The sequence below is a fragment of the Rhinatrema bivittatum genome, chromosome 9 (genome assembly GCF_901001135.1).
Source record: "Rhinatrema bivittatum chromosome 9, aRhiBiv1.1, whole genome shotgun sequence".
Lineage (NCBI taxonomy): Eukaryota > Metazoa > Chordata > Amphibia > Gymnophiona > Rhinatrematidae > Rhinatrema > Rhinatrema bivittatum.
This window is the reverse complement of record NC_042623.1, coordinates 94,872,119-94,892,460: the sequence shown is the minus strand read 5'-3', so window position 1 is coordinate 94,892,460 and position 20,342 is coordinate 94,872,119.

Below are 20,342 nucleotides of genomic sequence, written 5' to 3'. Positions count from 1 at the left end.
GTTCAGAGAATGGACGCTGAATTAACCAGTGTCCATTTTCCAAACCCCTGCCACAGCTTTTTTTAAACTTTTTTTTTTTTCATTATTTTTTTTAAAGAGTTGTTCCTCCCAGTTAATATCCCAAAGATATTAAGTGGGAGGCAGTACAGAAAAGCAGTTTTTTCTGCTTTTCTGTATTCTGTACTAGTTTTAGTAGCGTTCAGCAATTAACGCCTGCTCCGGGCGCTAAAATGTGCATCCTAGACACACAATTTCTTTTTTTTGCATAGGGAGTGAATAGCTAATAGCCTCATTCACATGCATTTGCATGTGATGAGCGCTATTAGTTTCACTCTGCATTGGACGTGCATTGTAGTGGCGCTAATCCCCTTATTGCATAAGGGGATTAGTTAGCACCTCTACAACCCACGTCCAAATGTGGGTTATACAGTGCTCAGCGCATAGTATTGCATCGGCCCCTTAGTATCTAAAATGAGAAATCCAAAGTTTAGAATGATCTCCATAGTCAGTCACTGGGAAAGTTTTCCTTTTTTGGAAGTTTCTTTCCTTAATTGTTCTGCTGTATCGCAGTTTGATCTATACTACCAGTCAGTAGTAGGCATGTGCAGCGGGAAAAATATGTTGTATTTTAAAATTTGTTTTGTGGGGACCCTAATTCATTTCTTTAATTTCAAAACAAAAAACATTGTTTTTTCATTTTATTCATTTTCATTTGCCATTAAAGTCAATCTGGGAAGCATTACAGGTAATTTTAAGCCTATATTGCTTCAGAATAGAGTTTTTTAAATCAATTGTCTTAAAAGTTGTTGGAAGAAATCAACAGAAGGGGGAAAGATCTCCAAGGTACTTAGAAAGACTGAGGAGACTGGAAAGTGGCACTAAAAGTGGCATGAATAGTCTATGATTCTGTAAAGGGGCAAAAGGCTATCAGCATTGGCAGGATTTTACCAAGTCACTGTAAGAGAAACAAAGAAGCAGAAAAAGTAAGAACCCTCCAAAGCTCCAAAAGAGGACACCAGCAACAGTGCCATGAACCCTTGATGGGATCTCATATGGCAAATTGGCACAGAAAATGGCATTAGCATCCTAAGGCAGCATGAAGGGGGAACAAAGCAGAAAAGGTGGCATTAAAACCTCCATGGCAAGCACCGAAGAGCCTTGAAGCAACAGAAAGAGTGGCTTCAAAGCTTCAAACTACCCTGAGATGTACAAGCAGCCCTCTTCCCTCCACCCCCCCTCCCACCCTGCCAGACTGGCAAGTTGTTAGCTCTGGGGGTACGACAGCAATGCATGGAGGCAAAGAAAACTCCAAGGTGTAAGGTCTGGACATGGAGGTGAGGCTGAGTAGCACAAGGTGCAAGGTGGATTTTCTTGTAGAATGGGTTTGGCAAATATAATGTAGTACATCACATTAGTTTCTCTTATGATTGTGGGGTGGTTTTCCAGGAAAGTAGTGAGGGCTACTTTATCTAGAGACCATTTCCCACATTATTCAGCTGCCCTCAGCCTGTTACTTGTCCTGATTTTTTGGTTTTGCATGAAATCGCTGGCACTACTTTAACAGTTCGATTTTAAAAATGTTGCTCACACAAAAATGGGGCTGCATGCAAGTATTGTGGATTTTAAAAAGCCGCAAAATACGTATGTATATATGTATCCATGCACGTGTGATGAATAAAGGGGTGGAAAAGAGGTGGGGCATGGGCATTCCAAGGTGGGGCCAAAACTTCTGCAAGTAACTCGATTTTTAAAAATGAAATCCGCAGCTTGCATACATGAGATATCCGCGTAACTTAACTGCTGCTTCTGATGCTTCATTGATTCAGGCATTTGAAGCTTTGGTTTTGAATGAAGTAGATAATTTGGATAAAATTAAAGAAGTTCCTGTTTATAATCTATCTAAGGATGAATGGTTAGCTTTGAGAGATTTACAGAATGATAGATCTATCAAGATTGTTTCAGCAGACAAAGGGGGTGGGATTGTGGTTTTGGATGAAGTTAGTTATGATTGCGAGGTGCTAAGACAGTTGGAAGATACTGAATATTACACACTATTGGATTCAGATCCCACTTCTAATATTCATGTGCGCATTAATAATATTTTACAGGCGGCTTTTAAAGATAAAATTATTACTGGTAAAGAGTTTAATTATCTTACTGTAGTGTGTCCTTGCATTCCGCAATTTTTAATCTTGCCAAAAATACATAAGTCCCTTACATCTCCGCCGGGTCGGCCCATAGTATCGGGCATAGGTTCAATTTTTGAACCGTTTGCGAAATATTTAGATAAGATCTTGCATCCTCAGGCACTTCTTATTCCCTCACATATAAAGGATTCCATTGATTTTTTGAATCAATTAAAGTTATTACCTAATGTTGAAGCAGATTGGCTTTTGGCCACGGCAGACATTACTGCCCTTTACACTAATGTTCCGCAATCTGCGGCTCTTGATATCATTAGAATTCAACTTGGCTCTATGAACATCTCAGAGAAAAAATTACAGTTTTTGTTGACTATAGCGGAGATTACACTTTTCAACAGTTATTTCTCATATAAGTCTCAATTTTTTCTACAAGTTAAAGGTATCCCTATGGGATCACCTATTGCACCTACTCTGGCATGCCTATATGTGGCTGCTTTTGAGCAACGAGTAGTTTATTCGTCAGCATGGTACACACAGGTTCTTTGGTGGGGGAGGTATAGATGACATTTTCTTGGTTTGGAGGGGAGAAGTTGAGGATTTGGAACGATTTTTTCAAGAGATTAATTGTGGAGATTCCAATTTGAAATATACAGTAACCATGGATAGGCATGCTGTTTCCTTTTTAGATATGAAAGTTTTTTTGCAAAATTTCCATATCATGACGACTGTATATAGGAAACCTACTGATAAAAATACACTTTTGCACTCTCGTAGTTTTCATCCGTCGCAATTGAAGAATAACATACCAGTGGGACAGTTTCTTAGGTATAGGCGCCTATGCACCTCTACTGAAGAATTTAAAATACAATCTGAGAAATTGGATACGAGTTTTAGGAATCGTGGGTATTCAAAATCTATTTTAAAAAAGGCATATAAGCGTGCCTTGTTCTCTAATAGAGATAATTTGTTGATCAAATCTCAAAGAGAGCCACTTTCTAGAATGGTTTGTGCCATTCCTTATTCCACAAAGGCTTTCCAAATTAAAGATATTGTTAAAAAGTATTGGCATGTGCTATCCCCCCTGAAGATCTTTGTTGATGAACCTATTTTTTCCTTGAAAAAACGGAAGAATTTGTGGGACAATTTGAAACAAAGTAGAGATCTATGTAGGGTAGCAAATTCTGAACAGGGACAATTGGCTTGTGGATCATGTTCTGTTTGTGATCATGTTTTACCATTGAAAGTGTTTTCTCATTCCAATTTAAGACACCCTTATGTGATTCCTGAATTGTTCACTTGTGCCTCTAGTGGTGTAGTTTATATAATCATTTGTCCATGCCAGCTTATTTACATTGGACAAACTGCTAGAGCCATTAAATTGCATATTGGTGAACATAGAAGTAGAATCAGGTTGTGTGTTGAGAATGCTCCGCTAGTCAAACATTGGTTGGATAAATGTCATTCGATAGAAGAATTAAAATTCTTTGTGATTAAAAAGATTAAGCTTGAGTTTGGGGGTGATTTATCATCAATTTTGAGACGTGTTGAACAACGTTACATCTTTAATTGGAACACTGTGAGCTCTTATGGACTCAATGGTCCAATTGAATGGGGTACTTTCATTAAATAACTTTTTGCCTCAGTGATGGAGTTGTCAGCTTTTGTCAAACCATTTGTTAACCTTTTTTGAGTTTTTTAGAGCTGATTAGGGTGATTGTTTGGGTGGTGATCCCGTGGGTAACTACGATTGTTTGTAGAAATAAATAATTGCTGACTATTACATTGGTATTGGTTGTTTAATTGGAGATTGATGTGGCTGGTGGATATATAAAGAGTGGGTAGTGGCTTAAGGTTTGTAGAAGGGAATCCTGCTGAAAGGAAGTGGTGATGTCACTTCCGGTTTGTGAAGGTATGTGGTGGTAGTGTTTGTTCAAGTAATATGTGTGCTTACTCTTCCTTCTTTTTTCAAGAGTTTATTTAATGATTGAGAATACCATTTGTGGTTGCAGTTTCGTGACCGTTTGAGGAATCGCTATAAGAATTGTTGAAGATGAAGTGAATTTAAATTCTTTAAGAAATTTGTGGTTTGGAAACAACAATTGTGATGTTCTGTTGATGAACTCACATGGTAAGGATTTATAATTAGAATTTGTATGTAGTGAGTGGTTTTTGTGTGGGAATTGGTAAATTGTTTTGTTTTTGGTTGTTATAGGGATATTAGAAGTTTTTCCCCTGAGGAAGCCTGCTTGACAGGTGAAACGAAGATCTTCGTCGGGGATTAGTACTGAGCAGTACTTATTGAATCTCATTGTGGCAGTAATTAATGGAGGAAAGCCGTGGAGTTGAAAACTACTGGAATCTGCATTGAAAAGCACTTTAATGAACTACATGTGATGACTGAGATGAGATCTTATTGAGTACATGATGTTTATATAGGAGTCAATGTAAAACATTATGATATGGTGCTAGAAATGATGTGTTAAATAAATTGATGATTATATTTGTTCACTGCCTATATGCTATTCAGTATGTGATGTTTTAATGTGTGGCTGATTATATTGTATGTATTTAGGGGGTTGTATTAGGATGTATTATTCTTAATAAATGTGTTTTAAAATTATATATGAGATTAATAGTTAAGGTTCTCCTTTTGTGTTGGGTGATAGTGTATATTGGGGAACCGATTTGTGATTTATTTCCCTCAGTATTGTATTGCTTCTGATGAGAAGCAAGTCTGTAGATCTCAAGTTTTAGAGCTTATAGGAAAGGGCGAGGAGTCCGGGTCAACTTAGCAGCATGTAGGATAAAGAACTAGATGGGTCTGAAAGACCTTGTTATTAACTGGACAAACTGGTGGATTAATTGGAAAACTGTGAATTTGCCTCGTGCGAGCATGGTTTAATATTTGCTGACATATGTGTATAAAAGCTGATATAGTCCTATTGAAGACACACATGTGCTAGCTGTGCTCAAGCAACCTCTTATAATTATGTGCATACTTAAGCATGGTTAGCCTAAGTGCATGCAGGATTAAAAATTCTAGTATATCTTCACTCATGTGCCGATATGTACATGTATGGGCACACACGTTCAAGTTTTAAAATCAACCTGTAAGTGTTATCACATTCAGAAGAGTGAAATGGTTATGCTTCAGCATCTTTTGTCTTGTGCCAGTATTTTCTCCTTCAGAATGAGGGCTTTTTTGGGCAGAAAATCCACCCCAATGTAATTTATTTATTTATTTTTTTAAAATCTTTTCTATATTCTCAATGAGGTGGGAGAACCAGGCTGAGAATGTTGAAGGAAAGGAAGACTTATTGGAAGAACAGATGCTGCCATGCCCTGTAATGACTGTGTCTGCCTTTTACTGACTTTTTTCAAATGTTTGTGCTGGGGACAAAATACCACAGTATAACAACCAAGCAGAGGTTACCACTTATAAGCAACAGTGCCATGAATCCTTGATGGCATCTCAAGCGGCAAACTGGCACCAAAAGTGGCATTACCATCTAAGTTAACATGAAGGAGGAACAAAGCAGAAAAGGTAGTAGTAAAATCTCCAAGGCAGGCTCTGATAAAGGGGCCAAGCAGCACAGAGTGGTTTCAAGGTTCCAGAGCCACCTTGAGAGCTGCAAAACAGTTCCTCCAGACTAGCAAGGGGTTAGCTTTGGGGTACAATAGCAAGGGACAGTGGCAAAATGTAAGGTCTGGGCATGGAAGCAAGGCTGAGTGGTACAAAGACCTCCAAGGTGCAGGACGGAATTTAGATTTTCTTGTAGAATGGGTTTGCCAAATGTAAAGGTTATTCTCACAGGACAAGCAGGATGGTAGTCCTCACATATGGGTGACATGATCAGGATGGAGCCCAATCACGGAAAACTTCTGTCAAAGTTTCCAGAACTTTGACTGGCCCCTACTGAGCATACCCAGCATGGCACTAACCCTGCAGCCAGCAGGGGTCCCCCTTCAGTCTTCCTTTTTCCGCGCAGCTGTAGCCTCGCGGTTTAGGAGCGCTGAAGAGATTCCTGACAGGAATTTTCCTCACGGACTTATTTAAAATTATTTTGCCCCACAGGGGTCCCTCCTCTAACTTTTCTCAGGCCGCGGTACTCCGGTAAGTTTTCCACCGTTTTTCGTCGATTACCGTCGTGTTTGGCCCTCACGGCCTACTGGCCGTCGACCGTACCGCGGCTCGATTTTTTCTATGGCCATGGCGTTGGGTTTTCGTCGGTGCCCGGACTGTACTTGCACCATGTCTATCACAGACCCTCATGGAGTCTGTGTAATGGTGTTTAGGCCGTGAGCATGATGTCCTGACTTGCACCAAATGTGCCCTTATGACCCCAAAAGGTCGCAAAGCCAGAATGGAGAAGATGGGACTCCTTTTCCGTGCTCACACCTTGACGCCATCCATCGCATCGATGTCATCTGAACTGGCACCGTCGAAGTCACACCACCATCGACAATCGTCCGGTGACTGCCCGCCATCGACGTCTTCACGGCCATCGACTCCCATTTCTCCCCCTCAAGATCGAGGGGATCGAAGGGAGAAACATCGCCATCGGCATCGTAAGTCTCGGACCGCCGAGGGAGCGAAATCATCGACCTCGCCACCATCCGAGGAACGGCACCAACCACTCCTGCGAACGGGACATCGAGGCCACCCTCACCCAATCGGGGTTTGGGAGTCGCGATTCCGCCTGTAAAGGTGGTCCCTCCAACTGTGCCTCAGCCTCCCTCTTCCGTCACGGAGCCGGAGCTGATTGTCCCAGGTCTCCGGGAAGAACTGGACCAGCTGGTCGAGGAGGCTATCGACAAGGCGATGCAACGACTCCAGGTCCCTCTGGCACCAACACTGGCACCGAGAGTGGAACCGGTCACCGACCCGATTCCAGCAGCGCTGGCACCGCTGCTATCCCGGATGGAGGCACTCATGACTGCCCTTCCACCGGTAATTCCCGGGTCTCTGATGGCCTCGGTGCGCTCCCCGATGACAGCTTCATCGGGAGGAGAAGCACCGTTTCGCATTCCTCCTTTGGGGGTATTGCCTCAGCCATCGATGCCATGTCGTCCCTCGCCACCGATTCATTCATCGGGAGCGATACGCACAACGGTGCCATCGATGCCTTCGATGCCGGCACCGATGCCCCCCAGGGCGTCCACGGTGCCCCTGGTGATTCCTTTGATTTTCTCGGAGCCTCAGCCGGGCCCTTCAGATATCCAACCCCCTTCTCATCCTACAGGTCAGCCTACTGATCCTTATGACACCTGGGGTGATGATACTTCAACAGACACCGATGACTTACCTTCACCTCCTTCTCCTACTGAAAGTAGAAAGCGTTCTCCTTCAGAGGACCTCTCTTCCATTAATTTTGTGAAGGAAATGTCAGAATTGGTCCCTTTCCAGCTTCAGACGGAGCAAGATGATCGGCACCAGATGATGGAGCGTCTCCAATTCCTGGATGCCCCTAAGGTGATCACTTCTATTCCCATTCATCAAGTTCTTCTTGACCTCCTCAAAAAGAACTGGGAAAACCCTGGATCCAGTGCCCCAGTACACAGAAAGGCTGACACTACTTATCTGGTACAGTCAGCCCCTGGCTTTCAAAAATCTCAGCTTGACCACCACTCAGTTGTGGTGGAATAGGCTCAGAAGAAAGCAAAAAGGACAAAACCACACTCTTCTATCCCTCCTGTCAAAGAACACAAGTTCCTCTACAATATTGGTCGTCGAGTGTTCCAAGGGGCCATGCTTATCTCCAGGATTGCTTCTTACCAGCTGTATATGACCCAATACAACAGGGTCATTTTCAAGCAAATACAGGACTTTTCTGAAACCCTGCCTGACCAATTTCAAGAACATCTTCAAACCCTTGTCCACAAGGGGTTTGAGGCAGGAAAGCATGAGATAAGAACAGCTTACGATATCTTCGACACCTCCACTAGAGTGTCTGCAACTGCCATTTCGGCAAGACGCTGGGCCTGCTCAAGTCTTCCGACCTTCACCCAGAAGTACAAGACAGGCTCTCTGACCTGCCCTGTATAGGAGATAATCTGTTCGGTGAACAGATTCAGCAAATAGTGGCTGAATTAAAGGACCATCATGAGACCCTCAAACAGCTCTCATCGATACCTTCTGACTTCCCTTCTAGGCAGCCTTTCAAGAAGGACTCTTAAGAAGTCATTCTTCCGCCCAAGGAAGTTCTATCCTCCACCAACAAGGTCCCGAGTTACGAGGCCTTATCAGAAATCTCAGCCCCGGAAGCAACAGCCACAAGCAGCTCCCCAGCCGGGGCCTGCTTCAGGTTTTTGATGTTCCCTTGGAGAGCAGCAGCCTGATCCCTCTGCCAGCCATACTAGTGGGAGGTCGATTGTGCCACTTTCACAGCATGTGGCAATCAATCACAACCGACCAATGGGTGCTAGCAATCATTGCTCAGGGTTACCACCTGAACTTTCTCGCTCTTCCACCAGATTCACCACCTCTACAAGCGTGGAGAGTAACCGACCACTCTGTCCCTCTGGAGCAGGAGGTTTCCCTTCTTCTCCAGTTAAGAGCAATAGAACCCGTCCCTCTTTCACAACAAAGCCTAGGGTTCTATTCCCGGTACTTTTTGATCCCCAAAAAATCTTGGGGGCTTCGTCCAATTCTGGACCTACGTGCCCTCAACAAGTACCTCCAGCGGGAAAAGTTCAAGATGGTAACCCTGGGCTCACTTCTACCTCTTCTACAAAGAGGAGACTGGCTCTGCTGTCTGGACCTCCAGGACGCGTACACCCACATTGCGATAGCTTCAGCTCATCGCAAGTACCTCAGGTTTTTATTAGGCCCAAAGCACTATCAATACCGAGTGCTTCCATTCGGCCTAGCATCGGCACCACGAGTCTTTACCAAATGTCTCGTGGTTGTCGCAGCTTTTCTCAGGAAAGAAGGTGTTAACGTCTACCCCTATCTAGACGACTGGTTAATCAGGGCCACAACCCAGCAAGCCGCTCGATCGTCCCTGGATTTGACCCTACACACTCTAATTTCTCTAGGATTTCTCGTCAATTACGAGAAATCCTATTTAGTCCCATCTCAAACCTTGTCGTTCATTGGGGCAGACTTGGACACCTTACAGGCAAAAGCCTTTCTACCTCAACAACGAGTGCAAACCCTCGTATCTCTCGCTCACCAGTTGCATTCTCAGTATACAGCAACAGCTCGACAATTCCTTGTCCTTCTCGGACACATGGCGTCCTCAGTCCATCTTACACCAATAGCCCGCCTGGCCATGAGAGTCACGCATTGGACTCTGAGGTCACAATGGATTCAAACGACTCAGCCTCTGTCAACCATTGTCCACTTCACTGACGCATTCCGTCTCTCACCTGGTGGAAAGATCAGAACAATCTCCTCCAGGGACTGCCTTTTCACCTGCCAGATCCTCAACTCATTCTCACCACCGATGCTTCCAACCTCGGCTGGGGAGCTCATGTGAACGATCTGCAGTCAAAAGGATTTTGGTCTCCAGAGGAAGCCAAACACCAGATAAATTTCCTGGAGCTTCGAGCGATGCGATATGCTCTCAGAGCTTTTCAGGATTGCCTATCAAATCACATTATCCTGATTCAGATGGACAACCAGGTGGCCATGTGGTACATCAACAAGCAGGGAGGCATAGGCTCCGTCCTTCTGTGTCAGGAAGCTGCGCAGATTTGGGCGGAAGCGCTCTCTCGCTCGATGTACCTCAGGGCCATCTACTTGCCGGGAGTACACAATGTCTTGGCAGACAAACTGAGTCATGTCTTCCAACCACACGAGTGGTCGCTCAACCCCTCTGTAGCGACCTCTCTTTTCCAGCAATGGGGTTATCCCCAAATAGACCTCTTTGCGTCCCCTCAGAACCACAAAGTGGACAATTACTGCTCCCTCATTCGGAGTGAGCGCTCTCAGCCCAGAGATGCATTCTCCCTCTCGTGGGCAACCGGTCTGCTTTATGCATTCCCTCCACTTCCTCTTCTCTCGAAGACTCTCGTGAAGCTCCGTCAGGACAAGGGAACCATGATCCTGATAGCACCTCACTGGCCACGCCACGTGTGGTTTCCCATACTCCAGGATCTCTCCATCTGCAGGCACATTCCCTTGGGAACGCACCCGCTTCTGATCACTCAGAACGACGGATGTCTACGCCATCCCAATCTTCAGGCCTTGTCCCTGATGGCATGGATGTTGAAAGGTTAATTCTTCAAACACTTAACCTTTCAGATTCGGTTTCTCGTGTCCTGATTGCTTCATGGAAACCTTCCACAAGAAAGTCTTATTCCTATAAGTGGAAAAGGTACACATCATGGTTCACCTCGCAGTCCCTTGATCCCTTTTCCTGTCCAATCTCTGGCATTTATCGGAATCAGGTCTAAGGACCTCTTCCATCAGAATGCATGTCAGTGCGGTAGCCGCCTTCCATAAAGGTGTCGGGGATGTTCCTATATCAGTGCAACCCCTCGTAACTCGTTTTCTTAAAGGCTTACTCCATATCAAGCCTCCTTTATGCCCTCCGGCCCCTTCTTGGGACCTTAATCTGGTTCTCGGGCGGCTCATGAAACCACCCTTCGAACCTCTTCACTCCTGTGACCTAAAATATCTCACATGGAAAGTGATTTTCCTTTTGGCTATCACTTCAGCTCACAGGGTTAGTGAATTACAGGCCCTAGTTACCTATCTGCCTTACACTAAACTCCTGCCCGACCGGGCGGTACTCCGCACTCACCCTAAGTTTTTGCCTAAGGTAGTTTCGGAGTTTCACATTAATCAATCCATCATACTACCTATCTTCTTTCCCAGGCCCCACTCCAACCCAGGGGAACAGTCTCTGCATACCCTTGACTGTAAATGGGCTCTAGCGTTCTACCTAGACCGTACAATTGCCCACAGGAAGAGCACTCAGTTATTCATCTCTTTCCATCCCAACAAACTAGGGCAACCTGTGGGTAAGCTGACTCTCTCTCCTGGTTGGCGGACTGCATATCTTTTTCCTATCAGCAATCAGGCATTCCTTTCCAAGACCGTGTTAAAGCACACTCTGTGAGGGAGATGGCAACTTTAATAGCACACCTACGATCGGTGCCGCTTCCTGACATTTGTAGGGCTGCCACCTGGAGTTCTCTCCACACTTTCGCAGCCCACTATTGCCTAGACAAAGCCAGAAGACAAGATTCCATCTTCGGCCAATCTGTCCTGCGTAACCTATTTCCAACGTGACGTACCAACACCCTTCCGCCTGCCCGGTGGGGTTCAGGATGCCCTCTACCAAATTCCACCCCAGTTGTTGTGCCTGTTGCACGCCGTTGGGTACATTTGGTACATGTTCAGACATCCTCAGCTCGGTACTCACCCATATGTGAGGACTACCATCCTGCTTGTCCTCTGAGAAAGCAAATGTTGCTTACCTGTAACAGGTGTTCTCACAGGACAGCAGGATGTTAGTCCTCACGAAACCCGTCCGCCGACCCGCGGTGTTGGGTTCGCAACGTTTTGTTGTTTTATTTTTTCAGCACTACCTGTAGCTATCAAATAAGACTGAAGGGGGACCCCTGCTGGCTGCAGGGTTAGTGCCATGCTGAGCATGCCCAGTAGGGGCCAGTCAAAGTTCTGGAAACTTTGACAGAAGTTTTCCGTGATTGGGCTCCATCCTGATGATGTCACCCATATGTGAGGACTAACATCCTGCTGTCCTGTGAGAACACCTGTTACAGGTAAACAACATTTGCTTTACCTGATTGTGGTGGTAAAAAGAAAGTAGCATGAAACTTTTCTCTCTAGTCTTAAAAAATTTGTTTACAGGTTAGTTTTCTTAATCACATTAAAACATCAAATCATTGGTTGACTCACTTGAGAGACTAAAAATGAAGTTTTCATGGCATAAGGATTATTAATAAATTATCTTCACATGAGGTGATTGGAAGTGTGATGTTGGATATCATTATATAAATCCCTCAAAAAAACGGAAGTTTTAGTGCTTTCAATAGTTGAAATCATGTCTGACATAGTCAGGATCTGTGCAAATTACAATGGTCTGTAAACCATGCTGTACAGTGGTTTGCACAGCTATCAGTGCTGCGGTGAGTTCTGTATACTGATTTGATTTGTATCCCAGAGCATAGCTGAGGGGACTACAGGAGTGATTCTCCTCCCAAGCTATTCCTATTCCAGCTACTAATTTGTGGTCACTATCCCTGCGGAAAGCACAACCGTCAACATAGGCTTTAGGGAAACAGCTGCACACAAGGAGTCCCCCGAGGCTCCTCCCTCTCCCCTACACTATTCAATATCTACCTCCTTCCCCTATTCCAACTCCTCACGGATCTAGACCTCACCCATTATATCTATGCCGACGACGTTCAAATCCTCATTCCCATTACAGAATCTATACCCAAATCCCTCAAGATCTGGGATAACTGCCTCACCTCAATCAACGGCTTTCTCACTAGCCTCAACCTTGCCCTCAACACAGCCAAAACGGAACTCCTAATCATGTCACCGGACCACCACAACCTTCCCCAACCCGACTCGCCTGAAACTAATGTCCAATATGTCAGAGACCTTGGAGTCACTTTAGACAACCATCTGAACCTAAAAAAATTCATTAACACCACCACGAAGGACTATTTCCACAAACTCCATGTACTAAAAAAATTAAGACCCCCTTCTCCATTCCTACGACTTTCGCACAGTCCTCCAAGCCATACTCCACCAAAATCGACTATTGCAATACCCTCCTCCTAGGCCTCCCTGCAACCTCAATCAAACCCCTCCAAATGCTCCAAAACGCCGCAGCCAGAATCCTCACCAACACTCACAGAGGAAATCACATTACCCCCATACTCATGGACCTCCTCTGGCTCCCAATTCGTTTTAGAATCCTTCACAGGAGTCTCTCTATTATCCATGAAACACTGCATAACCAAAACATCCAATGGCTAGAAAACTCACTACACTACCATTCATTGAACAGACCTACCAGAACAGATTATAAGGGAACCCTCTACATTACCCCCCTCCCCCCCCCCACCAAACTCACCCATCACATAGCCACGAAGAACGGACCTTGTCCATTGCTGGACCATCCTTATGGAATTCAATGCCCCCACACCTCCGCCAAGAACATTGTACCCTGACCTTTAAGAAAAAAAATAAAAACCTGGCTTTTCACTCAAGCCTTTACTTAACCTCGCCTCTCCCTTACCCCTGCACCCACCTACCTAATGTTGCCACTCTTCAACTAATATCCTACAAGCCCACACCACAAATTGTAAATTCACCCTTGTAAATACTCTTTATCTTGGGCTAAATCGTTAATACTCGTTAAAGTTATATATGGTTAACATTCTTCTCCTCTACTTGACTCTTCTTTTCTAGCCCTCTTACTCCCAAGTTCCAGTTCCCCCTCGTTACATGTAATTTGTAATTCCTCTTCCAAAAATTAACTGTTGCCCCTGTTCAATGTAAACCGATGTGATATTCCTATGAATGTCGGTATAGAAAAGTTTTAAATAAATAAATACATTTCTTCATCATAGGCATAATGATGATGGGGCTCTGTTATCTCAGTCTTAGGTTCTGAAATCAATTCAGTTCTTCTTCAGCAGTGCAATCATGTAATTTGGCTAAATTTTGAGCCACAACGCTTTTATGTCCTTGGGCATATCGCACTTCAAATTGCCAACCTTGAAGAGCGAGTGTCCAGGAAGTGATTTTGCTGCTGGAGACCTGACCGGCTTTGATTCAGTCGCTGGACAGAAAATTTATGGACTGATGGCAAATCTCTACTATTAGCTTCTCCCTTTGCACATAGCTTCTAAAGTGTTGAAGCGCCCATACTGTTGTTAGCAGGGATTTCTCACACTCTATTTCTTCTCCACTTCTGTTAGTTCTTTACTGGCATATGCAGTGACTCTTCCTGTTCTTCTATTCAAGGCTTTTCTGTCCCGTTAGGTTCTCAGCCTGAGTACATTGAAACCTTAGTCCTTCAGGTTTTAATTTTATCTAAACACGGAGGTCAATATTCAAATGTAAACATTTAAATGATAACTTGGCTTTACATGGATAATTTGGAGTTAGATCGATAAATTGTGAGTTATCCATCTAAATGGCTTTGAATATTGACCTCAGGGATAATAACACAAATTTGCATGTTCACTTCACCTCAGGGTTTCATCAACTCGTATACTAGCTATCCTTGAGCATGGGTTATAGCAAACAAATTCAATATCAGTTTCAGATCAGTAAACAGGTACTCAGAACCAGATCCAGGTTCAGGCTCATCCAATCCAAGTAGTCCCACACATATTCAATTATAGTACTCACATGTAATTCCTAATAACCAATGCTTCATGTCACATCAAGCATCATGGAGTTTACTGTATCCTGAAGCATGACTAAGTAGCCATCAAGTTGCTGGAAACATCTTTTGATTTCTAACAACCTCTTTCTAGGTCTGGAGACCAGTTTCGTTCCTTGGGGTGCAATTACTGGCTCTGCCAGCAGGTTCAATTAAAGGTCTCCCCAAATAAATAAGCTTACTTTCCTTTGTGTCCTCCAGTGACTCAGAGGGCAAAGCACTGGTGGTCTTCAAGTCAGCCAGGACCCTTTGTGACCAGCCTACAGGCAGTCCTGATATAAGTCAGAGAAACAAAATTGGATACTTAAGATGTTTTTGTAGGATCCTTAAGTCTTACCTCCAAGAACAGAGCTCTTATGAAATTTTAAGTTCTTATTTCTGTTGTTTAGAGTGGATATAAAAGGAGAAACGGCTTCTAGTTCACCCGTAGCTAGATGAATTTGAGTGAATATTTCTTGCGTATATCTTTTTAAGGCCATATTTGGTAACAAGTGGCAATATTTAGAATGTTGACCTTGAAGCCTGATGCTGAATATGGGTGAAAAGTGCTATAGACAACAATTTAAGTTAAAAGAGTCCTCCCTTTGTTTTTAAGATCTTATAGGTTATCATTCATGAAGATGGATTAGACAGTGGAGACCTACAAAATAATGGGAGATTATATATTGAGAATTGATCATTTTTTTAGTCCCCTATTCTCCTAAGCAAACCCATCTAACCTCTCCATTATTCTCTTATAGAGGGATTTAAATACTCAGGAATATTTCAAGACTGTTAGGAACCTGGAGTAAAGTCCATTTGTAGACAGGTTAATCAGATACTTTGCCTCTGTTTCAAATAGGTAGAAGTAGAAACCCATTTGTAAAGATGGTTTGGAAGACAGACTGTAAAAGCTTCAATTACTAATTAAGTAATATGCTTATATTAAAGACATTTTTATGTATTACTTTCTATAAGAGTATCTGTATAAGTTATTTATATTTTGCATGAAGGGTCATTGTATTTATTTTATAAAGGAAGGAAAGATTATCCATTTATAAATCATACGTCTGCAACATATTTTGCATAATGAATACTGGTTTGAATTCTGATTAGGGAATCCTGAAATCTGTTATCCTTTAATTCCCTTTATTCTTAATTTATTGTGGAAAGGTTTATCTGAATGTATAGTATCAGGAAAGCCAGCTCAGGGTTTCAAGGGTTGTAAACAGGTTTTGCTTAAAATAATCAAGGTATGTAAATTAGTATGATTCTTCCTTTAACCTGATTATTGTATGCAAATGCATTCATGAATATTCATGACAAATATCCTGCAAATCAAACCTGTTTGTGACCTCGAAAAAAGAATTGGCTATCTCGTGCTTAATAAGATATTGTGTTCTCTCTGTTTTAATGTGTGTTTGAATTAGAACCCTTTAGTTTTTGAGTTAGTCAGTTATAGGTACACTTAAGCAGAACTGAAATGCCCTCCATTCTGTAATTTCCTTAAATATCTTCCTGATCAGACTGTTAATGTTTACATTTCTTTCTTTACCTGTATTTAGCGCTATAATGTTCTAGAATTTTTTCATTGGAGTTTGTGGATGGGAAACAATGAAAACTTAATATATACTACATTTTAAGTGATCCTATGTTTTTAAACTATATACTTTGTCATTTTCTATCTTTGATTAACAAAGCACATTGAAATAATAGAAATTTTAGTTGAGCTCACAAAACGTGCTCTCATGAAACCTATATCATGTTACTAATGCCATTTAAAGCTGTTTGTAGCTCAGTTGAATTCTAATGAAGGCTTTATTTAGAGGTTTTATGCTGCCTAATATGTTGTTTGTAAATGGCTTGCAGGTACATTGTTCTTGCAAGGATTTATAAAAGAAAATTGAAATCCATTGCTGAGAGAGATTGTGCTATCATTGTAAAAGCATTTTGTAGTTCTTAATTCACCAAATAAATGTGTCTTCTGGAGGGCAAATAGCAGGAACATGTCAACTCTGGTATAAAAACAGATATTGATAAAATATTCAACAAAAATTAAAGATATTCTGGATAAACCAAGATAAAATACTTGGGGCCTGAGAACATCATAGGTACTTCAGTAATGCCTACCATTTCACTCAGAGATAAGTCTAAAAAGAGTGATTCTCCAAAAAGTACATGCCTTTTATTCATTTGTACAAGCCTACAGACTCAAATTTATGTCTTCTCAATGTTGCTGCAGTCATTTAACCATTCAAGTCAATGGAAATGATTTTGACACTATGTAGAACTTTTCAAGCATTGGGGAACTTCTTGATTAATTTAAAATCCCCTCTGCCCCCAAAACAAAAATTTGAATACTCTTATCCAATCTTTTCCCACATCCAAGTTTTCATCATTGTTTATTTTTTTTCTTACATGCTTTTCCAACTAAAGTACTAAGAGATTTACAAGAAGTTAGAATCTGTGACAATGCAAAAGATTTTTTAAAAGGCGGGTGCAGCTTTTCCTGTCAAGGATAGTGGAAATTGCCTTTGAAAAATACTTTGTTTCCTGACACTTGTTAGGATTTGTGGGTATGTGGGCCCTGGGCCGAGGTGAGAGATGGTACCACCACGGGGAGGAGCCCCGTGAGTCTCACCGTCGGGAGGTGAGGTCTCAGCTGCTGGGTGTATAGAACAGCAGGTACTGAAGAGAGCAGAGAGAAGTAGGGTGAAAGATGATACGGCAGTGGTCCGCGGAGCGGGGTACACCAATGAGGGTTCCACAGTAGAAATGATACGGCAGTGGTCCGCAGAGTGGGGTACACCAATGAGGATTCCTCAGTAGAGATGATACAGTAATGGTCCGCAAGCGGAGTATTCATTGTAGAAGTAGCGAAGGTTCCAGAGGAAACCCCGGAGAGCAGGGTAAGCTGTGATCCTAGGCACAAGGTCCTCCGAGGAGCGGATAGCCAGAGATGAGGAGAGGGCCCCCAAGGAGCGGGTACCAGAGACATCTCACACCGAGGAAGCAGAAGCTGGAACAGGAAGTCCGTAGTGAGCGAAGCAGATTCAGCAATGAAGGAACTCGGCAAGTTGTAGGCAGACAGGACTTAAGAGTCCACGATGAATGACGTCATCCAGGGGGGACGCCCCTGAGGTTCCCGCCATGACTTGCATAAGACTGGCCTGAGAGTGCACGCGCACACCTAAGGAACTCTGAGGGCAAGATGGCGGTTGGCGGCGTCCATACCAGGCCTGGGAACAGGAGTGGGCAGGCTGGCGATAGCTGGCGGAGGCCGCGAGTCTACCCAACGGAGTCAGTGCAGTGAGGCAAGAAGTGAGCAACAGCGGTGGCAGCTGTCTGCGACGATGGGCGTAACAACACTTATTTGCTCAATCTCTCTTGTCCTAAAGTATGCACATTTTATTTTCATTCACATACTCTTCCTGTCTATCATACACCTCATAATGGAACACTTTAACTCTGTATACTTTCTACAAAGAGAAAAACCCTTTAACACGTGTTATATTGTCACATGGAACTATGCATCTTCAGGTCTATTTATTTATTTATTTATTTTTAATTTTTATATACCGATGTTCCTGTAAAGAATACATATCGCACCAGTTTACAAGGAACTGAACAGTCGCCTCCAGGGCGGAAATACATTAAAACAGTCGCCTCAAGGCAGAATACATTAACACAAGTATACAGAAAAACTATTAAAGAGAACTTTCATAAACTCAATTAAATGTAACTGGGAACCATAAATCAGGAACATATGTACAGAGGTAGGTATATCGTCTGTCGCTTCACCAGATTTTAGCTCTCAGGGAAAGCTTGAGTGAATAGCCAAGTCTTTAGCTTCTTTTTGAATGTTGGAAGGCATGGTTCTTGGCGGAGGTCCGGTGGGAGCAGGTTCCAAAGATGGGAACCTGCAGTGGACAGAGCTCGTTTCCTCAATGAGGTTTTTGTTGGCTGGGTGTGAAGCATGTTCTGGTATGCACTTCTGATTGGTTTGTTGGAGATGTGTTGCTGTAGTTGGAAGGATAGGTTGAGGGGGGAGATGTTGTGAAGAGCCTTGTGAATCATCATGAGGGATTTAAATTGTATCCTAAATTTTATAGGCAGCCAGTGAAGATTTTGGAGGATAGGGGTGATGTGATCCCATTTTTTGGTGTTAGTGAGAATTCTGGCCGTCGCGTTCTGGACCATCTGAAGTGGTTTGATGGTGTTGGCTGGCAGGCCCAGGAGGAGTGAGTTGCAATTGTCCAGTTTAGGGAGGATGATAGATTGTAGTACCAAGCGGAAGTCTCGGAAGTGTAGAAGAGGTTTTAATTTTTTTAAGACTTGCAATTTGAAGAAGCAGTCTTTGGTAGTATTGTTTATGAACTTGGTGAAGTTGAGTTGGTTGTCCAGAAGTACACCAAGATCTCTTACTTGTGGCGTGTGGTCGATTGATGTGAAGGAGAGTTGGGTGGAACTAGTTGGGTTGAATAGAGAGCACTTGTCTGGAGCTATTATGAGGATTTCAGTTTTGCTAGTATTTAGCACGAGGTTGAGGCTTGTTAGCATGTTTTTGATTGCCGAAAGGCAGCTGTTCCAGTAAGACCACATTTTGTGGAGGGATTCCATTATCGGGATGAGGATCTGAATGTCATCCGCAAATAGGAAGTGTGTTAGCTTGAGGTTAGATAGTAGATGGCAGAGTGGAAGGAGATAAATATTGAATAGTGTAGGTGAAAGGGATGATCCTTGAGGTACCCCCAGCTTTGATCTGATAGGGAGTGATTCTTTGTTGTTAATCCTAACCTTGTATTGCCTGTTTTCAAGGAAAGATTTGAACCAGTTGAGCGCTGAATCTGTTATACCAATATCTGCTAGACACTGAATGAGGCAGGAATGGTTCACAGTGTCGAACGCTGAGGAGAGGTCCAGTAAGACGAGAAGGAAAGGTTGACCATTTTCCAGGTTGATGAGGATGTTATCAGAAAGCGAGGCTAGTAGAGATTCAGTGTTCAGTGACTTTCGAAATCCGAATTGATTGAAGGTTAGAATGTCATTCTCTTCTAGGAATTCGGATAGTTGTCTGTTTACTACCTTCTCCATGATTTTTGCAATCATTGGGAGGTTGGCAATTGGTCTGAAGTTAGCTGGGTCAGTGGGTGGAAGGTTAGGTTTTTTAAGGAGAGGCTTGAGAATAGCAAGCTTGAGTTGGTCAGGGACTTGACCTTGGGAGAGCGAGCAGTTTATGATGTCTGCTATCGGTTTAGCGATGATGTTAGGAATGGAGAACAGTAGATTGGATGGGATGTGGTCAAGTGGGTGGGACGAGGGCTTCATCTTCCTAAGGATGTTTTCAATTTCTAAGGCGGACGTCTGCTCAAGGGAAGCCATCGAAGCTGTAGTTGCTTTGTATTGCATGTGGGTTGGGTGAGAGTGTTGTGTGCTGGTGGTGGGAGGGTAGTTCGGTTGAGGAGAGGGCCCCTTGAGAGGAGCGAGGAGGGTGTCTATTTTTTTCTCAAAGTAGACTGCCAGTTCGTTGGCTTTGTTGGATGCTGGTGCGTCTGGTATAAGAGGGGTAGTTGGTTTAGTGAGGGCTGACACATAGGAAAACAGAGCTCTAGAGTCGAAGATAAAGTGGTGGATCTTTTTTGAGAAGAATTCTTTCTTGGTTATATTGATGATGTTTCTGTAAGAGTTTAGGCAAGATTTATAAGCCAAGAGGGTAATAGTGGACGGGTTTTTTCGCCACCTGTGTTCCTTACATCTGAGCTCTTGTTTGAGCGACTTCAACTCCGGCGTGAACCAGGGTTTCCTGTTGTCCTTTTCAGGATGGAGCAATTTCGTGGTC